Source organism: Bos indicus, chromosome 19 (assembly GCF_029378745.1).
Source record: "Bos indicus isolate NIAB-ARS_2022 breed Sahiwal x Tharparkar chromosome 19, NIAB-ARS_B.indTharparkar_mat_pri_1.0, whole genome shotgun sequence".
NCBI lineage: Eukaryota > Metazoa > Chordata > Mammalia > Artiodactyla > Bovidae > Bos > Bos indicus.
In genome coordinates this window covers 31,997,004-32,009,559 of record NC_091778.1, presented here as the reverse complement: position 1 = coordinate 32,009,559, position 12,556 = coordinate 31,997,004, and the positions used below count along the sequence as shown (strand labels likewise).

At 47.3% G+C, this 12,556-nt stretch overlaps 1 non-coding gene across 1 annotated transcript; it reads right to left on the bottom strand.

Moving 5' to 3' along the window:
- Positions 1 to 1,010: 1,010 nt before the first annotated feature.
- On the bottom strand, positions 1,011 to 1,203 carry LOC139177904 (U2 spliceosomal RNA). The gene has a single exon (XR_011562366.1). It is a non-coding gene; the product is annotated as a U2 spliceosomal RNA (small nuclear RNA).
- Between the last annotated feature and the right edge of the window lie 11,353 nt (positions 1,204 to 12,556).

Here is a 12,556-nt window from a genome sequence, read left to right as displayed (position 1 = left end):
CTGAACTGAACTGAACTGAAGGACAAAGGGCTGGAGTGAGAGAAGCACATGGGCAAGGAGAGTGGTCCCGAGGAGGTGAGGGTGGCAGCCAGAGGACAGATGTGTGTGGGGCCTGAAGGCACTTGGGAAACTCTGGGCCAGTTAAACTGGCCGGCTGTCCTAGCATGTTCTCCAGAGCCCTTTAACTTGATGGTGCTGACTCCCTCAGGGATGGATCTAGAGGGGGTCCCCAAACAGGACCATGAGCGAGCCCCCCACTCTCCTCCCCTGACCTGGTCATCTTTCACCTGCATTGCCACGTACCCAAAGCTCCTCTGGGCAGGTGTGTTTGTGCTCTGAGGAACCTTCTCACCATAAACACTGAACAAGAGGGACATGCAGGACAGGATGCTTGCAAGGAAGCTCTTTTCCTTCTCCCCTTTTCCCAGTCAGTCCTGCCCAGTGGGACCCCGGTGCTGGGTGAAACTTCAAGGGGAAGTGATAGACCCTCGTCCTCCGTCTAGACGGGAAAGGGGCAGACACATGAGATCAGAGAGCCCGGGGTCTCCAAGGAGCGTGAAGTCACCTCTGAAGTCAGTCGGCCTCCGGGGCCTCAGCGCAGCCCCTGGGAGTAGATGACGGTATTGCGTCTATATCCAGCCCAGGCTGCTTCAAGAGTCTGCTACGACTTCAGACCCAGAGACTGCCTCATATTTCCACTGAGGGGCCGAGAATGGGGCTGGGGGTGCAGGACCAACCGACACTAAGGTGAGCTCTGCCTTTGGAAGATGCTACCAGCCTTGATCACGGCCTTATGTGTTCTTTCAGTTTTCAAATGATTCCAAACAAACCCAAATTTATATTTCTATATTTAGCAGCCCCCAGCTTGATTCTGATCCTGTCTGGAGGCTGCGTGGCCTTCTGCCAAGGATGAAATTAGTCTGTGGGCTATCTGTTGCTCTGAGCTCACCCGTGGTCGTGGGGTATTTTTAGCAACTGTAATATAACGTTGGTAGGATGGTGCATCTGGGGGACTTTGTGATTTCTATTAAGTGTAGAAGCTGCATCCTTTATTAACCCCATAAATCCCACAGACCTCTGTGTTAAGAGAAATAGATTGGGTTCCTGATTACGGAGACAAGTGAGACCAGAGTACGTACGTGCAGGAAAGCTCCAGCAGAGCACATTCTACACTTGATCTTAGCCAAAAGGCCGAGAAGCGATACAGAGCACATTCTCAGGGTGGGTCCAGCAAAGGGCATCTCCTTCCCCACGTCAGAAAAGAGACGAAGTCGGGGATGTGGGTTAGAGCCCTTTGGGAAAGAGCCACACCTGTGCGCCCGGAACAATCGCCTATTGCATGAAAAGCCTCCCCTGTCAGCCTACACCCAGCCCCGCTGGGCTCCCCCTGTCCCCTGAGCTCACCCCGCTCAGGCCCACTCCCTGGCTCTCCACATACCATGCCTTCTCCTGGGGTGCTCGGTCTTCACCCTGCCTGCCGAGGCCCTGCTCACAATCGCACTCCCTACAGTTTTCTCACCTCAGCTCATTAATTATAACAAATACACCCCATGGAGGTCAGAGGTTACTGGAAGGGGTCACTGGATGTGGGGTACATGGGAACCCTCTGCACTATTTCTGAAGCTTTTCTGTAAATCTGAAACTGCTGTAAAATAAAAGCTTTATTAGACATACTACAGTCCTTGGGGTCATACAGAGTCAGACACAACTGAAGCAACTTAGCATTAGACACACACGCACGCACACACAACTCTATCAGCCTGCTGCTTCATTGCTACTGAAGAACAGGACAGGCCCGCCACAGTTAAACCTGCTGAAAATGAGTTCCGTCGATGGTCAGTGCCAAACACAGCCACCTCAGGAGGGCGCAGAAAACCCCAGAGCCCAGTGGCCAGGCCGCCCCTGCAGGCAAACCCTCTCACCCACTCCAATCCCATGTGTACACATGCTCAGTCGCGTCCGACTCTGTGACCCCACGGACTGTACCCACCAGGCTCCTCTGCCCATGGGATTCTCCAGGCAAGAATACTGGAGTGGGCTGCCATGCCCTCCTCCAGGGGATCTTCCTGACCCAGGGATCAAAGCTGCGTCGGGCATGTTCTTCACCAGCAGCGCCACCTGGGTAGCCCTGTTCGTAGGGTAGGAGAATGTTCATAAGGAACTTGTGAACTGTTTTCCAGAGTGGTCAGACAAGTGTGCACTCCCACAGCCTCTAGGCCAAACTGGGAGGAAGATGAGAATGAGAAGGACCCCTGGGCACATGTGATGTGGGATGCAGCAAAAGAGTCATCTGTCCTCTTATGACTTCCTTTAGGAAGATGAGGCAGAGCTGAAGTACAGAGCAAACCAATACCCACTGTCTGAACACAAACCAAAGGCAGGGCTTCGTGGAGGGTGTGTGTGGGGGTGTATGTCTCAACACATCTTAAGTGCAAGAGAAGGCCATTTTCTTACTCTCCAAGCTCACATTCTGCATCCGTGTGCTCACTACTGTTAGGTGAGAAGAATCACAAATATTTAGCAAAAAAGAGGATGGGGACTGTTTTACAAACACTTCCTCATGAGGTAATTGAGTGAATCAATTGAGTATTTGATTCATTTTTGCCTGATTTGTTTAAAATTCATTATATTGGGGATTGAGGACCCCAAGAAAGCCAACAATTCTGTAAAATGCTGGAGGAAACACAAAAAGCAGTGGAGCGTCCTGCAGAAGTGTCCCCTGCAAGTCCCTCGCTGACTTCATCAGCTGTGGGGCTCCAGACACACAGGGCTGTGATCACACAAGGCAGAGGAAAGAGAGTGTCACGGGCCGGATGGGGCTGGGGTGGGGGGACGTGGGCAGGTCTGGAGGCCTGATTGTTGCTGCTTGTGGTTACAGGTGATCAGGCTAGAATCAGCAGGTGCTGCAGGATCAGAGTGTAGACAGACCACCAGGGGCTGGGGCAGGGCCTTTCAGTGTGTGCCCTGCAGAGCACCAAGGCTCCCACTGTGGACGCAAGGGTCTAGGGGGCTCCTGGCTCTTCTCTCTGCCTTCAACTAAAGCAACACTTGCTTTCTAAAAGCATTTTCTTTCTAAAAAAAAAAAAAAGAATTTGAAAATGTGTAGTTTAGAACTAGGTTCCCATATCAAGCCTCTACAGGGGGAGTCAGGTAACAAACATGTGATGTCTTGGGACCATCTGGAGCTGGGAGGACTGTGTGTGTGGAGTGTGTGAGGAAACTTCCACCTTCCTACATGGTGCCTCTGTCTAAATATGAGAAGCTGTAACTCTCAACCCAAAGAGGAAGATGTGTCCACCCACGGCGGGACAGAGTGTGTGTCTAGGGGAGCACTTAGGCACTGCCTGGGGGGTCTGCCTGGGAAGGCATGAGGACTCCACTAGAGAGGGGGTGTTAGACTTGCATCCCTAAGGGCAGAGGATGAAGTGGTTGGATGGCATCACTGACTCAATGGACATGAGTTAGAACAAACTCTGGGAGATGGTGGAGGACAGGGAAGTCTAGCATGCTGCAGTCCAGGGGCTCACAAAGAGTCAGACAGGAGTTAGCAACTGAACAACAAGCCAACTCCCAGACAGGAGGAGCTGGGGACCAGGAAAAGTCAAAGAGGAAACTTCTTGGAGTTTGGGTAAGAGGGAACTAAATGGTCCTATAACCTAGCTGTGGACTAGAGAAGGAGGAGGCACTTGGAAAGTCAGGAGTTTTGTTTCAGATGGGTTGGGTTTGAGTTGCTGTCGGCAGGGCATTCTTGGGAAGACGTCTGAGAGGCAGCAAGAAGTTCTGGTCTTGAACCCTAGAGAGATCAGGGCTGGTGCAAGGGAGGCCCCATCTCCCAGCTCAATGGCCTTCTCCTGGGAACAACTCCAGCAGGAGGCATTCATCCACCCTTGGAAAATTCTCCCAGTTATCTGTTAGCCCAGCTTAGCGGTAGAGGAGAAAAATGGATCTTCTTTTAACATTTTCATTACGTTCATTCTAAAATTATACTCTCCTGATTTCCAAGGACTTCCAGGGCTCGGTGTTGATACATCACCACATAACTTCACCCTCTGTATATAATGCGGAATTACTTTCACCTCGTCCAGGGCTCACTCCTGACATGGGATGTCAAACAGAAATAGAACATGCGTCTCCTGCATCTGGGGCTGAAACCTTACAGAGAATGCTGTGGGCTGCCATAAATAACCTCTGATGGCCCTGGAGAGGAGCTGGGCGTGCAGGCAGGGGAGGGTCACTGCAGATTTATGGCAGCAGGTCTGATGGGCCCAGGGTGGCGGCCGGTGGCCTGCGGGAGGTCCAGGGAGCAGGCCTGCGGGGGGACAGCTGGGCCCAGGACTTTGACACCTGGGCATATCGAGAGCCCGTAACAGATGTTTCCATTTTCTGTTTTTTTTTTTTTTTTTTTTCTAACAGTGACTTTCACCGTCAGAAGAACTGGGGGTCTACGGAAACCTGGGTGTGCTTTCTGACAGGCACGTTCAAGCCTGACACCGAGAACACAGAGATGCCTTGTACTCTCATGGCTAAGATGTCCCCCAGTTGGCCTTAGATGAGCGAGGCCCTCCTGCCCGTTGACAGTTCCCCACATCCCAGCTCTTGGTTCATGTTTTCTCATCTCCTGCCCTCTTGTATTCCCTTTCCTCTCCCTCCCCACCCTCCCCGTCATCTCTTAGTGTTCCTACGAGAACCCCCTTCTGGGGGGTATGTTGCCTCTCAAGCCCTTTATTTTCTCACCTGCAAGATGAAGGTATCAGACACAGTGCTTCTCAAACCTGAATGTGCAAACGGTTCCCTGAGGATGCTGTTAACATACAGGTTGTGATTTAGGATCAGGACACTGGGATGGGGTCCCAAGAGCCTGTGGGTCTAATAGACTCACAGGTGATTTCAATGCTGTTAATTCCCCAGCCTCATGTTAAGCAGGAAGAAGAACCAACGGATCCTACCTGCTGGCAAAGGGCTATCTGCCAACATCTCAGGCTCCAGTGGTCAATGCCACTGAGAGAACTGTGCTGGGGACTCTGAGGAAGAGAAGAGAGTAGAAAAACCACAGAGACTATCAATGAAACTGAAAGCTGGCCCTCTGAAAGTCTGACAAAATTGACAAATCTTTAACTAGACTGACCAAGCATGAAGGAGAAAAGACTTGAATAAAAATCAGAACTAAAAGAAGTGGTATCATTAATGATGTTACCAAAATTAAAAGGATTGTAAGTGAATAATCTGAGCAACCACAGACCCAAAACTTAAATAATTTAGATGAAATGGGTAAATTCCTGGAAAAATACAAGATATACAAAACTGATAGAAGAAATGGTTAATATAAATTGTTGTTGTTGTTTAGTCGCTAAGTCGCGTCTGACTCTTTTGCAGCCTCATGGACTGTAGCCTGCCAGATTCCTCTGTCCATGCCACTTCCCAGGCAAGAATACCGGAGTGGGTTGCCATTCCCTTCTCCAGGGGATTTTACCAACCCAGCGATCAAACCCAGGTCTCCCGCATTGCAGGCAGATTCTTTACTGTCTGAGCTACCAGGGGGAAATAAGAATAGTGGGAGAAGGTATTATAGATATCAGCTACAATCTCAGGACGTGAGGACTATAATTGTTATGAGAACTATCATTGTTATGGAGCGCATCTTCCTTCAGTTCAGTCATTCAGTTGCTCAGTCGTGTCCCACTCTTTGTGACCCCATGGACTGCAGCATGCCAGGCTTCCCTGTCTATCACCCGGAGCTCGCTCAAATTCACGTCAGTGATGCCATCCAACCAACTCATCATCTGTTATCCCCGTCTCCTCCTGGTTCAATCTTTCCCAGCATCAGGGTCTTTTCCAATGAGTCATTTCTTTGCAACGGGTGGCCAAAGTATTGGAGTTTCAGCTTCAGCATCAGTCCTTCCAGTGAATATTCAGGTTTGATTTCCTTTAGGACTGACTGGTTGGATCTCCTTGCAGTCCAAGGGACTCTGAAGATTTTTCTCCAACATCACAGTTCAAAAGCATCAATTCTTTGGCGCTCAGCTTTCTTTATAGTCCAACTCTCACATCCATCTTCCTTATTGTTATGAATATGTCTATGTCTATGTATCAACTATTTTTGTTCTCTTCTCTCCTTATCATCTAATATACATATATTAATAACAACTCACTTGACATCACATTATTTAAGATACATGACATCAAGAAGAGTGGACATCACCCACAGACTTTGCATCCTGGTCTGCAGAAAGGGTAAGCACATTTTTTATTGCACACAGGATTGCTGTATCACATAAGCTCGTGTGGGTGCAGAACGGGTCAAGACCTGGGTGGGGTAAAGAGTGATATTATATCAGGGTTATGGTTCAGAAACCACATGGACAGTGAAGAGGGGAAAGACGATGATTTCGGTGACTGGCCATGGATTTTAAGCAGGCTCTAAAGGAAGCAAGAACAGGAAAGGAGTGAGGAACAGTGAGAAGATGGTAAGATCAACGGATGGATGGGTCCGTGGGATCCAAGTGCCAGATTCCACACCCTCCTCAGCAAGCCTTGATCCCTCTTCTGCATCTTATCCCACCCTTGCCAGAGAACTGTGCTTCCTTCTTCCCCAGAAGCATCATGAGCAGTAAGCTCCTTCTGGTTTCCTTATCTCTACCTTCAAACATTTTCTCTTTCTCCAGCCTGCCAAGATTCCCTCTGGCCTCAGCAAGCTAGAGACCTCTCTCCTTGGAAAGAACCGCCTCTCCATCTTGCTCCTTACCTGGCATATTTGATCTTCTCCTCGCTGTCCTGGTTTCTTCCTTCTTGCCTTCAAATAATCACAGATCTCCCTATGTGGACAAGAATCTTCTCTCAAACTTCCGTCCTTTGCTCCTGAACACCCAGAAAGGGACCTCAACCCTGACCCTCCTCACCTAGTGAGTGCTGAGCATCCATGCTGTGGCCTGATGTTGGTGTCCACCCAAGACCCATGTGTTGAAACTCTCATCCCCAGTGGGAGAGAATTTGGAGGTGGCCTTTGGGAATGATGAGGGTTAATGAGGTTGTGAGGGTGGGGCCCCCTGGTGGGATTGGTGGAAGAGGAGACGACATAGATCTCTGCGTGAGGACACAGAGAGAAGGTGGCCATGGCAACGAGTCGGCTTGACCCTGGACTTTCCAGCCTCCAGAACTGTGAGAGAGAAAAGTTTGTGGTTGAAGTTCCCCTGGAGTCACTAAGACAGACACTGCAATGCTCATCTTCCTCCACAATTTAGCTTCCTCTCTGGCCTTCCTTTCCTCCTTTCTTTGTCTACATATCTTAGTGAATTTTCTCTTTTCCCTTTCCTTTAGTTGCAGCTGTTTAGTTCCAAGTCTTTTCCTGATGTTCCCTTGTTCTTCCAAGTCTATTCCTGCTGCTCCTCTGAGAGTCCACGCCATCACCATCTGAGATTAAAAATCTTTAATGACCTCCTGACTCAGAATCACCTCCCTCTAATCCATCCTGGATAGACGAATCTTTCTAGACCATTTGGGTCTTCTCTTGTTCCAAATCAGTCGTGCCTCACCCACAGAATTCAAGACTAAGGAGTTTGGATTTTGACCTGGAGACAAATCTCTGCAAACACGGCCTCGACCTATCTTTTTAGATGTCCTTCCCATCACACCCCTCAAGGACCCTTCTGCCGCTGTCTGACCTGCCTTTCACCGTCTCAACACTTCCTGCACAAAGGGTCACTGTTGGCTTCGTCACGTCTTACTGTCTCATAGCCAGTGACTTTCCAGCCAGGAAGCACTGCCTCCTGCCTCATAACAACCAGAGGCCCTGCAGGGTCTGAGTGCAGTTCATCAACATTTGCAGGGTCTTAACTCATTCCATTGACATTTTAGAACAATAACAACAAAAAGGACCCTCGCACCCTCATATGTAAGATCAAAGACAGAGCAACTGGCCTCAGCAAAAGGGATTCAGTAACCTCAGGGATAAGCAGGTAAAAATCACTTTATTCCTATCCTAGCGCCTTTGCCTCACACAGCCTAGCTTCTGAAGTCTGTGCCTTTCATTCCAACAATGCGCTAAGCATTGCTCTGTGCTGGAAATAAACAACAGGAAGCACTGCCCGCGTGGAGCTACCGTTCCCCAGGAGGGAGACAGACCCTGAGCAAAATAAGTGGAATAGGTAGAATATGGGGGATTACATGTCATGGGAGAAGGAAAGGAAGTGGGGTGGGGTGCTGCAGTTGTGGAAAGAGTGGCGAAGGGTGATGTGGGTACAGATAGGAAGGGAGGTGAGGGAGCTCTGTAGGCATCTGGGGTCAGAGCGTGGCAGGTCACGGACACAGAGGCTGAGTGGGAGCTTCCTGGAATAGTCAGTGGACAGTGAAGAGGTCCACGCAGCCAAGCTGAGAGGCTGAGTGGGGAACAAGCAGGAGACACAGTCAGAGGCATATGGAGACACCCCGGAAGGGTGGTGAGGTGGGACACAGGGGAGGTTCCTGAGCCGGGGACTGAGTGACACTACTGAGATCTGTAACAGCAGCCCTCTGCCACTCTGCAGAGAGTAAGCTACAGAAGAACAGAAGCGGGGGATCAGGGAGGAGCCCTGGCGATGGCCAGAGAGGAGATGATGGTGGCACGAGCCACGACGGGAGCTGCAGAAGCAGGAAGAGGTGGTCGGATTCTGGATTTATCCTGAAGGGCACGGCCAACACACTTGCTGGTGAGTTCAGTGTGGAGAATGAGAGAACAGGTTTAAAGGCAACAGGAAGGTTGGTTGAGCTAACGGAAGAATGCGGTTGCCCTGAACTAAGTCTGTTGGAGGAACAGGACAGGAGGAGATTAGGAGCTCAGTTTTAAACAAGAACACGAGATGCCTCACAGGCTCCCAAGTGGAAATGTTGTGTAAGAAGTTAGATAAATGAGCCTGAAGTCCAGGAGGATGATCTAGGTGGAAATATAAAGTTGAGATTTATCCACTTACAGGGCATACTTAAAGCTTGGAAACTGGGTGAGCTCGCCAAGAGTGTGTGTGTGTGTGTGTGTGTGTGCGCGTGCGTGTCCTTATTCTTGTGTGTCAGTATGTTTCTTTTTCACAGTGCCGATTGTCTGTATGCTGTAAGACCTGTGGATATCAGGGCATGAGATGTATTCAACAATATCTGGTAACCTACTCCTCTGTAAGCACAGATCTTAATGAAATGAAAAGTACAACATGAATTCATCAGCTGAGAAATGGAGGAGGGTGAGGTGACTTTCAACTCTACACAGACTTAGCCATGCTCGGAACTTAGTAGGCTTGTGACTAAAGTTGATTTTTTTCAACTGATTCGTTAATGAGCTGGTAAGTAAAAAGACTCTCAATCTTTAGATTACCAGTTACTTGCACAACAGTGAGCAAATCATTTCGTTTCTCTGAGCCTCTGTTTCCCAAAATGCGAAAATGGGAGCCTGAAACTAGAGGAGCCTCCACTCTAGCTCTCAGTCTGAGACAACCTCTTCTTAATTTGCTGGGAACTGTTTGTTTTTCAGCTATCTGGCTCCCCCAAGTGGTCGATGGAATGAATGCAACTTGCATTTTGTTGAGACACTCAGTCGTGTCTGACCCTTTGCAACCTCGTGGACTGCAGCTCGCCAGGCTTCCCTGTCCTTCACCATCTCCCAGAGCTTGCTCAAACTCATGTCCATTGAGTCAGTGATGCCATCCAATCATCTCGTCCTCTGTCGTCCCCTTCTCCTGCCTTCAACCTTTCCCAGCATCAGGGTCTTTTCTAAATGAGTCGGCTCTTCGCATCAGGTGGCCAAAGTATTGGAGCTTCAGCTTCAGCATCAGTCCTTCCAATGAATATTCAGGATTTATTTCCTTTAGGATTGATTGGCTTGATCTCCTTGAAGTCCTAAGGATTCTCAAGAGTCTTCTCCAACAACACAGTTCAAATGTATCAATTTGTCTGCGTTCAGCCTTCTTTATGGTCCAACTCTCACACCCATACATGACTACTGGAAAAACCATAGCTTTGACTATACAGACCATTTTTTGGCAAAGTAACACTTTAATATGCTGTCTGGGTTTGTCATAGCTTTCCTTCCAAGGAGCAAGCTTCTTTTAATTTCAAGGCTGCAGTCACCATCTGCAGTGATTTTGGAGCCCAAGAAAATAAAATCTGTCACTGTTTCCATTGTTTCTCCATCTATTTGTCATGAAGTGACAGGACCCGATGCCATGAGCTTCGTTTTATGAATGTACAGTTTTAAGCCAGTTTTTTCAGTCTCCTCTTTCACTTTCATCAAAAGGCTCTTTAGTTCCTCTTTGCTTTTTGCCATAAGGGTGGTATCATCTGCATATCTGAGGCTATTGATATTTCTCCTGGTAATCCTGATTCCAGCTTGTGCTTTATCCAGCCTAGCACTTCTCATGATGTACTCTGCATACAAGTTAAACAAGCAGGGTGACAATATACAGCCTTGACGCCCTCCTTTCCCGATTTGGAACAGCCCCAGTCAACCCCTGTGATTACCATTTTGGATGCATTTTCTCATTAACATTTTCACCAAAACACTAGGAGGCAGTTATTTCCTGTATTTTGAGCTCACATACTATGAAACCAAGACACAGGACTCAACGTGGCAACAGTAAGTGATGATCCAGGATCCAAACCCAGGCAGTCTGAGAAAAGAGAGGGAAAACTCCCCAATTCATTCTATCAGGCAATCATAACTCAATGAAGAAGAAAGATGAGGAGGAGGGGGGAGGGGAGGGGGAAGAGGAAATAGCAGCAGCAGAGGGAAAAATCTTGGAAGAAAGTTGAAGACTACAGGTTTGTACCACTGGATTATGGATGTGAAAATTTTACATACAACTGTGGTTATTCTTGTAACTAAATAATTGTTTAAAGGGTGGTTAAATAATGGTTTAAAGGGTTTGATCCCTGGTTTGGGAAGATCCCCTGGAGAAGGGAAAGACTACCTACTCCAGTATTCTGGCCTAGAGAATTCCATGGACTGTACTGTCCATGGGGTCGCAAAGAGTCAGACACGACTGAGCGACTTTCACTTAAAGGGTGGTTGAATATTAGAAAAATCCATAAGTAATTCACCACAGTAACAGATTAAATAAGAAAAATCATATACTCTGAAACAACCACAACATTGTTAATCGGCTATACCCCAATATAAAATAAAAAGTTTACAGCTTGGGAAAAAAAGAAAAATCAATACTGATCTCAGCAAATGCATACACATCATTTGATAAACTTTAACCTCATTTACTAACCAAAATAAACTCTTCATAATTCTAGATAAAAGGAAACTTTCTCACTTGTGAAAGAATATCTACCAAAACAACAAACAAAACAGGGCAAAGGTCATGCTAAGCGGGGAAATGTTAGCTCCATTTCCATTACAGTAAGGAATAAGACAAACATGCCTGGTATCCCCATTCTGTTTACTGTGGGATTTGAGGTTATAACCAGTATAATAAGATAATAAAAGTGAAATTAAGGTTTAAGGAAAAAAAGAAGGAAGTAAGACATTCATTATCTGGAGATGTTATAACCAGTTAAACAGAAAACTCAAAACAAACTATAGGCCAATGATCAGAGGGAAAAAGGGGGGAGTTCAGCAATGTGATGGGTGTAGGATTAATACATCAAAATTCAATTAATTTCTGTGCTCAGTCATGTCCATGAGACCCCATGGACTGTAGCCTGCCAGGCTTCTCTCTCCATGGAATTCTCCAGGCAAGAATACTGGAGTGGGTTGCCATTTCCTTCTCCAGGGGATTTTCCTGACCCAGGGATTGGACCCACATCTTCTGCATTGGCAGACAGGTTCTTTACCACTAAGCCACATATAAAGCCCATACATAATTAATTTCTATATACAAATAAAAATATATTTAAACAGTAGATCACATTATAATCATACCAGATAATCTCAACTACCTAGTAATAATCTAAAACATGCAGACCTCTAGAAAACATGATTTTATTGACATATTAAAGATTTAGACAAATGGAAAGACATATCATGTTTATGATGAAAGTAAAAGTGGAATTCGCTCAGTTGTGTCCAATTGTTTGTGACCCCGTGGACTATACAGTCCATGGAATTCTCCAGGCCAGAATACTGTAGTGGGAAGCATTTCCCTTCTCCAGGGGATCTTCCCAACACAGGGATTGAACCCAGGTTTCCCACATTGCAGGCGATTCTTTACCAGCTGAGCCACAAGAGAAGCCCGAGAATACTGGAGTGGGTAGTCTATCCCTCCTCCAGGGCATCTTCCCGACCCAGGAAAGCTATCAGCTGAGAAATGGAGAAGGGTGGGGTGATTTTCAACTCTGAACAGACTTAGCCATGCTCAGAACTTAGTAGGGTTGTGACTAAAGTTGGTTTTTTTCAAGTGATTTGTTAATGACCTGGTAAGTAAAAAGCATCTCATCTTTAGTTACCAGTTACTTGCATAACAGTGAGCAAATCATTTCTTCTGAGCCTCTGTTTCCCGAAATGTGAAAATAAGAGCCTGAAACTAGAGGAGCCTCAACTCTTGCTCTCAGAGAGAACCTCTGCTTAACTTGCTGGTAACTTGCTTGTTTTCAG